Source organism: Neophocaena asiaeorientalis, unplaced genomic scaffold (genome assembly GCF_003031525.2).
Source record: "Neophocaena asiaeorientalis asiaeorientalis breed wild unplaced genomic scaffold, Neophocaena_asiaeorientalis_V1.1 scaffold38, whole genome shotgun sequence".
Lineage (NCBI taxonomy): Eukaryota > Metazoa > Chordata > Mammalia > Artiodactyla > Phocoenidae > Neophocaena > Neophocaena asiaeorientalis.
In genome coordinates, this window is record NW_020174556.1 from 234,573 (window position 1) to 244,144 (window position 9,572).

Genomic DNA, 9,572 nt, shown 5'->3' on the forward strand with positions numbered 1-9,572 from the left:
CTGATGTATTTCTGTGGGAACGTGCAGCCCAGTATGATACCTGCTGGTGCAACAGACCTAACACAATGTGACAGAGAAACTAAAATGACAGCCAAACAGCCATACCTAACCCCTCTGCCAAGCTGCCCTAGATTTGCTGAAATTCAGAGCCAAGTAAATCTTGGGAGTTCACAAAGTACTGATTAGTATCCTCCCTGGGCATGCAAGCCTCCCAGCCAAGTTGCAAAAAAACAAACTAGTAATCAGGAGATGAAATAACTTCAGTCAGAGGAGAGACACAGAAAAGTCATCAAAAGAAAGCCAAGGGACCAAATGTGCTGAAGATTGTCTCTAACTTCAAATAAAGAACTTTTTGATTTAGTTGGTAGTTTTAGTCACTTAAAGATTAATCACCTTATTTATAAAAACAGGACAGAATCATTACAGTGTTTAGGTATCACATTTAATTAATATAATGCAAATTCCTGTTCTCATAGTTACTATCCATTACTATTTTGCTCCCATTCTTACCCATTGTGAGACTGCAAAAATTGTTGCAGAAATGTGCAGATATTTCTACTCTAAATATTTACTAAAGTATTAATTAGGCAATGCAATATTAAAATACACTTTTCCATGTATAATAGCTCTGTTATCCATCATGATGACCCTTTCAGTACAATGGTTCACTGAGCACTGATAGATAAAGCTTGTCCCACGCACCGCAACCTGTTGAACAATTTTCTAGGGAACTAGAATATACTAAAATGTATAACATTTAAAAGCTCTAATGAATAAGGCAGATGTGTATGTATGTGTATATGTGTGTGAGAGAGCATTTTAGGTACCAGTTGTATTACTAGATTATGATCATGACAATTTCCTGTGATTGTACTGTTTATGTGTGGTGGTGCCTATTAGCAGAGATTGCATTAGGATAGATCAGAATCCTTTTACCTCCATTTACCAGTTGCATGGCTCTGAGCAAGCCATTTAACTTCTTTGTGCCTCAGTTTTCTCCTCTGTGAAATAGGGATAATAATAGTATCCACCCATGTAACACAGTTTGAACAATATCTTACACAGGATAAGCACTCTATATAAATGTTGGATACTATTATTAATAAAATGCCAGAACATACAATTCACTCTATATTTTTTCTATAGAGAAGTATAGGCAAATCTGAAACCAATTATTTTATAACCTCTCAAGATATCATTTTGGAGAAGATGGGGGAAACTAAGGCTAAATGACAGTTCAGTGAAATGAAATCACTTAAGAACTAAATCACAAATATTTTGGTTAGTGCACTGATGTTAGTGATCAGGGAAATGTCTACTGCAATTTTCAGAATTCTCTATCCACCCCTGACCTGTCCAATATATTGTCAATTAACTGAATAAAGATGGAAGAGCATACTTATCAAATTTTCAAGTAAAACTGAAAGACTCTATAATACAATGTCTATGACAGAATCAATAATAACAATAATAGAAGGAGTTACATCTATTGAACATACTGTGAGGAGCAATTTACATGCATTACCTGTAACCCGCAGGACAATCCTACAAGCATAGCAGGACATTTGTGGTTACCTACCTTTCCTTTCTTAATAACAAAGCCCTGAGGGAAACTACCTGCCCTGTATGGGCCCCAGCCTCAACTCCAGTCCCCGGGGTATATAATGTTTGTCTAAGCCAGTAGTTCTTTAACTGTGGTCTCAACCAACAACATCAGTGTCCTCTAGGAACTTATTAGAAAAAGAAATTGTTGGGTACCACATCAGACCTACTGAATCAGCAACTGTAGGGATGGAGCCAAGAAATCTGTGTTTTAACAAGCCCTACAGGTGATTCTGATACATATCTAGTTTGAGACCAATGGTCCAATCTGATTATCCCACAGCCCTTCCCAAGGACTGATTTAAAGGTGTCATATGATAGACTCCTGGACAATGAGATGTGAGAGGAAACCTGAGGGGCTTCTAGGAAACGTTTACTTCTTTCTTTAAAAGAACCTTTTGGGAAGGAGTCCCTCTTTTGCTGGTGGACATTTCCATGTCTCCCTGTGATGCATGGTGCTGTGGCAGCGATTTTGAAGCCATGAAGGGAACTAGCCTGAGTAGAACACACTGAATGTAGCAAGATGGGAAGATGGAAGGAGCCTAGATCTTGATGGAAGGAGCCTGGATCTTAGCCACCAAATTTACCAAAACTAAAATTGTCTTACCTCCAGACTTATTATTATTTTAATATACCCTCTTTAATTAGCCATTTTAATTGGGGGTTTCTAATATCTACAATCAAAAGCATCCTAAGCAATACCACACAGTTTTACAGTAAAGCAAACTGAATCTCCAAGAGACTGAGTTACTTTCTCAAGCTCAAAATTCAAAAGTTTCAATAGACCAGACAAGTGGATATATGTCTGTGTAGTTTGGGAAAGGGCTGGAAGTAAATGTGAAGAGGTAGAGAGGTGCAGCATAGCCTAATATAAGTTTGTTTGAAAAATCCCTAAGAAATTCAGATGTTATATAAGCCAATAGGATGGCAAGGTACAAAAAAGGAATAAAGATGTTTAAGGCAATCTAGGTCTCAGTCAGTGAAAATTGACAAGGCTGGGGGGCATAAACAAGGAAAGAAAATGTTAGACTGTATTCTACACTAGCACATTTTATTCTCATCTAAAGGACTGTGTCCAGTTCTAGGTACCCCAATTTTCATGGAAACAATTGAGAGCACATAGAGCATAGTATGACTCAGAGATGTAAAGGTCTGAGAATGAAGCCATAGCACTTTAGCTAAGAAAAGATAAGACTCAAAAATATATAATTGTATTATTCAAAACTCTTTAGGAGCAATTAAGAGAAACTCAACTCAAACTGACTTATGTACAATTTTTTGGTTCGTGTATCTAAAAGTTCAAGAAGTAACATAGCATAAGGTGTGGGCTGGCTCCAGGTGCTCTTACAATGTATGTGGTCAGGGCTTTATTTTTTTTCTCAAGACTCTGTTTTCTTGGGTCACCCTCATTCTCAGGCAGGCTCTCTCCCCATACCCCAAGCTCATATTCTAGCATCTTAGCAATTCTGTAAGATGGAGAGCTTCTCTCCTCCAGTATTTTCCATAAAAGTCCCAGTATAACATTCTACTGAACCAGTTTGTGTGACTAGCCTAGGACTGAAATAATCACGGTGGCCAGGGGAATGGAATATGCTAAATGAGAGGATCTCTATTATGAGCACATCCTAAAGGGTGGGGAAAAGAAAGCTTTCATTCCATGGTAAATCCCATCACTGGAGAATAGGAAGAAGATAATTTCCCATTGGAAAATTTATTATTATGAGAAGAAAGGAAAATGGATCCTGGGCAGGCAAAAATAGAGATGACCACTTCAATAACACCTGTCTTCAAATATTTGAATGTCTGACAAATAAATAGACTCAGCTTATTTTGTAAAGTCTCACTTGATATAACAAGAACTAATGCTTAGAAATTACTGGGAAGCATATTTCTAATCTGCACAAGAAAGAATTTTATAATCATTACAGGTCTCAACAATGAATAGTCCGCACCAGAAAGCAAGGACGTTTGTCGTGAGAAATTTCCAGGCCAAGGTCAGATGGCCACCTTCGAATGATATAATACAGGATATTTCCTGAATTGGTAGGAAGGAGTAGTAGATGAAATCTAAGGCCCTTTCCAACTCTAAATCTATAATATACTCGATAAGCATTCTAGTTGATAATCATCTATTGCTGTTGTTGTTCCTATAAATGACTGCTCTAAATTGTACTAGTAATTCTGGAAAGCCTCTGTCTGGCTTATAAACAGACTGGATGATGAATTTTTGACCAACCCTTCTGTTGTTATGGTAACTAAAGCAAGGGGCATTGCAAAAATGATTGGCTGGTGATTAGAAAGTTCTTAAATTGCAATAGCTGCAAATGAGGAGAGAATTCGTAGTATGTAATAATAATACCAGAGAGAAGTGTGGTCGACCCATCACTTGGAGAGTAAAAATCAAGATGAGATATCCAACCACAAAAATTGACAGAAGTGTCAAACATAAATACTAACCTAAACAGAAGAAAGGAAGATTAAAGAACGATGAATAGATACTGGTGCAAGATTTGGTTAGGGGCCGTAAAAGGGAGTTGATTTGAATCAGTAAGCATGATATATTTTAACCTAATGATTCATAAACAGCATTTATTTCCAACTAACTGCATATTTAAATGAGTTGTATGTAACAGCAGGAATGATTCGAAAATACAAGTGTGGTGGCTTGGATGATGCTGCATAAACAGAGGTTGACCCCCTCCCACGTGCGCAACCTCCCTATCCAGCTCGGGATGGGGGTGGGGAGGGTGATCATTCTGCCTCAATCAAATGCACATGTTGACCAAGACAAGATACAGTGAACTCTAATCAATTGTCTAAATGGTTCAAAAGTCATCTGGATGAGAGAAAAAATAATTTTTAATTTAATGAAAACTGAAATTAAGCTCATTTCAATATAATTTGTTTATATGCTGTCCTTTAAACCTTTTCCCTATGCTTAACTGTTTTCTGAACACAAAATAAGGAACTGGAGTAGATTTAAAACTCTTTTATGACTGGGCAAAGGGATCTCTGAACTTTCTAAAATTATACACAAAATTGATGTCTACTTGCTTTTGCTCAGGGAAGATGTTCCAGAGTTCCCACCAGATTTTTAAAAGGAACTGTGACCCACCATGAGCCCTAAGTGAATCCCTCTGACACAAGATTAGCTTCAGAAATATACACCCTGAATCCTATGAGAACTCCAATATTTCTGTAACACATATGAGAAAAAGGAAAAGATAATTGAAGCTAGTTGCTACCATGAACTCCAGGAGCCGTGCGTGGATTATAACAGGAATTTTTCATATACTTCCAGCTGTCATAGACAAATTAGAGCAACCTTCCCTGTTAGGCTCAGAAGATAGAGAAAGCTTAAATTGTTACTGGACCAGCACTCACCATTAGGGGACACTCCAGGTATCCTTAAGTTTGAAGACATATTTCGGAATTAACTCAAGAAGGCATAGAGGAAAGTAAATGTATTTTCATTACGCAAATTAATAAGAATAATGCGGCATGTACCTCTGAGTCAGCATTTTTCTATAGATTTATTCAGCCTGCGGGATTTCAGAAGAGCAGGTAGATACACTGTAATTAGAGGCAGGATTACCTACAATACTGGAAATAAGAAACCATAAAAAATGATAGATTCTGAAATTTTATAGACTTCCTGCTAAGTTCTCCAAAGCTGAACTTAGAGAATGGCTAAGTTCATTCCCAGAATGACTGGGAATGAAAATAAATCTTTGTGTCACTAAGCAAGATATTAAAAATATCACAGAAAAAAGTTGTTGTTCCTGATGCATATGGATACTTAGCCCATGTGCCTCTGAAAATAAGGTATCCATTTCTCCATGGCTCAGCAACACAGATACCCTTTCAAAAGAGTAACCTGTGAACAGAAATTTCTTGTATGTTATGAGACTACCTTCACCAAAACGTTTTCCAGTGAATTATAGAATGTAAGTTGCCAATATGCCTTCAGCCATGACTGAATTTAATCATATTCTAGGTGTATATCTTTTGCTGAAATCCTAAGCTCTAGTCCTCCATTAACAAGTCCTTTTCTTTTTCTCTGTGGCCATTTTTGTTCTCCTCTTGCTCCCCAAGCCCTAAAGTTCTGACATTCTGCACCTGCCTGGAGATCTTGCCTCCCCACAGTGCACCAGCCAACGATCGCCACTGCTACCTGTGGGCCTTCAGTCCCAAAGTGGGTGAGGCTGTGCTTTCTCTTGCTTTCCACTCTAAGACTACTATACTTATTCCCAGGCCAGACTTCCCAGGTATAATGGGAAATCTGCCTGTCTCCATGCCAGACCCTCTCTGTAGTAACTCAGTAACTGTTTAACATTGAATTCTCTGGACTAATATTTCCAACTACTTTCATTTTGATTATCCTTTCTTTCTACTTTTACCAAAACATCCATCCTAAAATGTCTATCTCTTTTTGCTTCTCTATATTTTCTTCCTTTTTCTATCCTCATTTTATAGTATAGATAGTTGTATATTTGAGTACCAGGATAGTAAAAATACCAGTATAAGAATATCAAGTAACTTCTTGAAATATGTTTCTATGCTTTGCCATAGACCATTTTTAGTGGTGATTCTAGGACCGTGCAGTTCTATTTGAACAAGAAAAATTATCTTTGGATGTAATGTTTATCCACAGACCTCTGATGAGGTCTGGTTTCTGTCTACTCAGGTGATGTTTCATGCCTCTTCTCAGATTTATAGCTGGAGGGCAGAATGAAGAACACTCCTCCCAGATGAGCTTTTAGCTTCTTGCAGCCTTTTCCTTAGTTCACCTCTGCTCTCCTGAAGCAGCATCATTGCCTATCCTCACTGCCTCAGACTGGCTTACTCTGAACCTCGACTCCAGGTTGAGCCCCTCCTGCCTCAACTCTCACCCAAAGTATTCTGCTTAGTATTACACTGCCCAAGGGCTACGCACCACCACCACGAGTTTTTAACCACTTCCCTTCCCAGATTCTTGGCCAGTCATTTTCGGGTGGGAATATCTTTGACAGGAGGAGTAACTTGGTAGGGAGAAATAGTATTTGAATGTTGAGGGCGGGACAAAGTAGCAGGCAATTCAGCACCTTTAGGGTAGAGAGACAGCTGAGTGATTCAGATCCTGGGGTTCTAGGTCCAGGAACACAGTAGCAATGGTAGGAAGTAGGAAGGGTCTTACTACTTATTTTTGTTTTTTGGTTTTTTTTTCGGTACGCGGGCCTCTCACTGCTGTGGCCTCTCCCGCTGCGGAGCACAGGCTCGGGACGCGCAGGCTCAGCTGCCACGGCTCACGGGCACAGCCGCCCCACGGCACGTGGGATCCTCCCGGACCGGGGCACGAACCCGCGTCCCCTACATAGGCAGGCGGACCCCCAACCACTGCGCCACCAGGGAAGCCCCTTACTGCTTACTTTTTTAGGTGTACTCTATTTCATAAATCAGGGCCCAGGTACGCCATGAAAAGAACTCCTAATACTACACCACTCATTGGTCTCAGTTCTTGGATGGGATGTGAGTTTACCCTTTTTTTCTTGTTTCTTTCTTTTAGTGGAAAGTTGGAAAGAATGGAGAGTGGCTGTAATTGAGGCTGCTAGACAGAATGCTATATTAAATGAGGAGTCTTTCCTTAGGTGCTTATCTTCTCAAAGTGCCTTTAAATTTTAATCCTTTTTACTCAGGCACAAATAATTTTTTCTGAATTTGGTGTTATTCATGAACCTGATTACTATGCGTAGCAGATTGTATTTTCCAAAGATGGCCACAAAAATACCTCACATCTCCCAGGCTCTTCTGCAATGTGACTTTGACATCTCCTCATCAAGAAGGAGAGTTGATTTCTCCACCCCCTTGAATCTCGACTGATAATAAAATATAGCAGAATGACACTGTTAAGGCATAGCCTTTCCTGGCCTGGCACTTCCTCTTCCTGTTTTTGGAAAACTTTCTCTTGGGATGTTCACTCTGAGAACCTAGATGCCATCCTATGAGAAACCCAAGTCACAAGGAGAAGCTACATGTAGGTGCCCCGGGGGACAACCTAGGATCAACTGTCACGATGAGAGTGAGTCATCTGAAATATCCAGTCCAGTGGGACTTTCAGATCATAATGCCCTAGCAGCCATGTGATTTCAATCAATAGGAAAGCCCCAAAGTAAGGCCACCCAGCTGAGCTCAGTCAATCCACAGAACCATAAGAGAAAATAATAATTTTGTTCTAAGCAGCTAAGGTTTGGGGTGATTTGTTAAGCAGTAAGAGATAACCAGAATACTATGTTAAATGGAAGCAGATCCTGTGAATCATCATCTATTACATTCTCCTCAAACTTATCTCCAGTTATTTCAATGGTAACTTTTTGGAAAATATCCAGCAGGCCCAACATAACTTTAAGATTAAGGGTAAATTGAACTAATAATAGTAGTATTGGTACAAATAGTGTGTAAAATTGTGTGTGTGTATGTATTGACTGCTATATAAGTTCCCTAGGGCTGCCGTAACAAATCACCACAAACCTGGTGGCTTAAAACAACAGAAATGTATTCTCTCATAGTTCTGGAGTTCATAAGTCTGAAATCAAAGTGTCTGTCAACAGGGACATGCTTCCTCTAAAGCTTCTAGGGGAGAATCCTTCCTTGCCTCTTCTGGCTTCCAGTGGCTCTTGACATTCCTTGGCTTCCTTGGATTAGGCTACATCACTCCAATCTCTGCTTCTGTCTTCACATTGCCTTCTCCTTTATGTGTGTGTGTCTTCCCTGTATGTCTGTCTGCCTCTCGCTACTCAGATAATACAGGATTATCTCATCTCAAGATTTTAAGTTAAATACACCTGCAAAGACCCTTTTCTCAAATAAGGTAACATTCTCAGTTTCCAGGGATTTGACATGGGTATCTTTGGAGGCCATTTTTCCTATCACAATTGGTATGGAAACAGGAGCAGTAGAAGGAAGTCCCTATGACCCCAAGGTTGCAGGGTAGGTAAATAAAGCTGGTAATTATCAAGCGAGTCAATTCATTGTAGAGTTTCAAAAACGGATGGTAGTTTATGCCACAGTGTGAGTTCTTTCTGTAATACTGATGACCAAGTGTGTGTTACTCTCTGTATTTGCCTTCTGTTCAGTTGTTCTGATCACTAACTATATATATTAGTGTGAAAGAAATGTAGGCAAAATAAGTATTTGTAAATGTATACAAATCAAGATCAATTCAGGATAACATGGATACTAACCAGGTTAACTTTGTCTAACAAAGAAGAATGACTTTTTGTTATACCACTTTGGAATTTCTCTGGCAAACTGCTTATACTGACCACATAGTAGTTGGTATTAGCCATTATCCAACTTTTAATCATCTCCTTCATATAATTACCATAAATGTATTGCTTATTTCCTTCACTAGAATTCTGATTTTTTTTTTTTTCTCTGTACCATTCCAGTACTATCCTGGCACTTAAAACAATCTAAACTTCTTACTCACCCTACACTCCCTAAAGGAGAACATCTCATAGGAAACACTCATAGCTCATATTCTCATGCTAAGTATAAGAACCAGTTAAATGAGATGCCAACTAAATATGCCAGTACTATTGGCAGGCGGTATGATGTCTGCTGGCAAATGCACTGAAATACTCAAGTCAGTTAATGCTGGCAATTGTGTTGCTATCATGGTTATGACTTGTAAATTCAATCACCATTGATTGAAATTGTGCAATATCTGACCTAAGAATAAAATAATTAACTCCCTCTGTGGAGCCATCTATATGATCCCTTAAATATTTCCATTGGTCAAAAAAAAAGCTGATTTCAGGGGCTTCCCTGGTGGTGCAGTGGTTGAGAGTCCGCCTGCCAATGCAGGGGACATGGGTTCGTGCCCCAGTCCGGGAAGATCCCACATGCCGCGGAGCGGCTGGACCCGTGAGCCATGGCCGCTGAGCCTGAACGTCTGGAGCCTGTGCTCCGTAACGGGAGAGGCCACAACA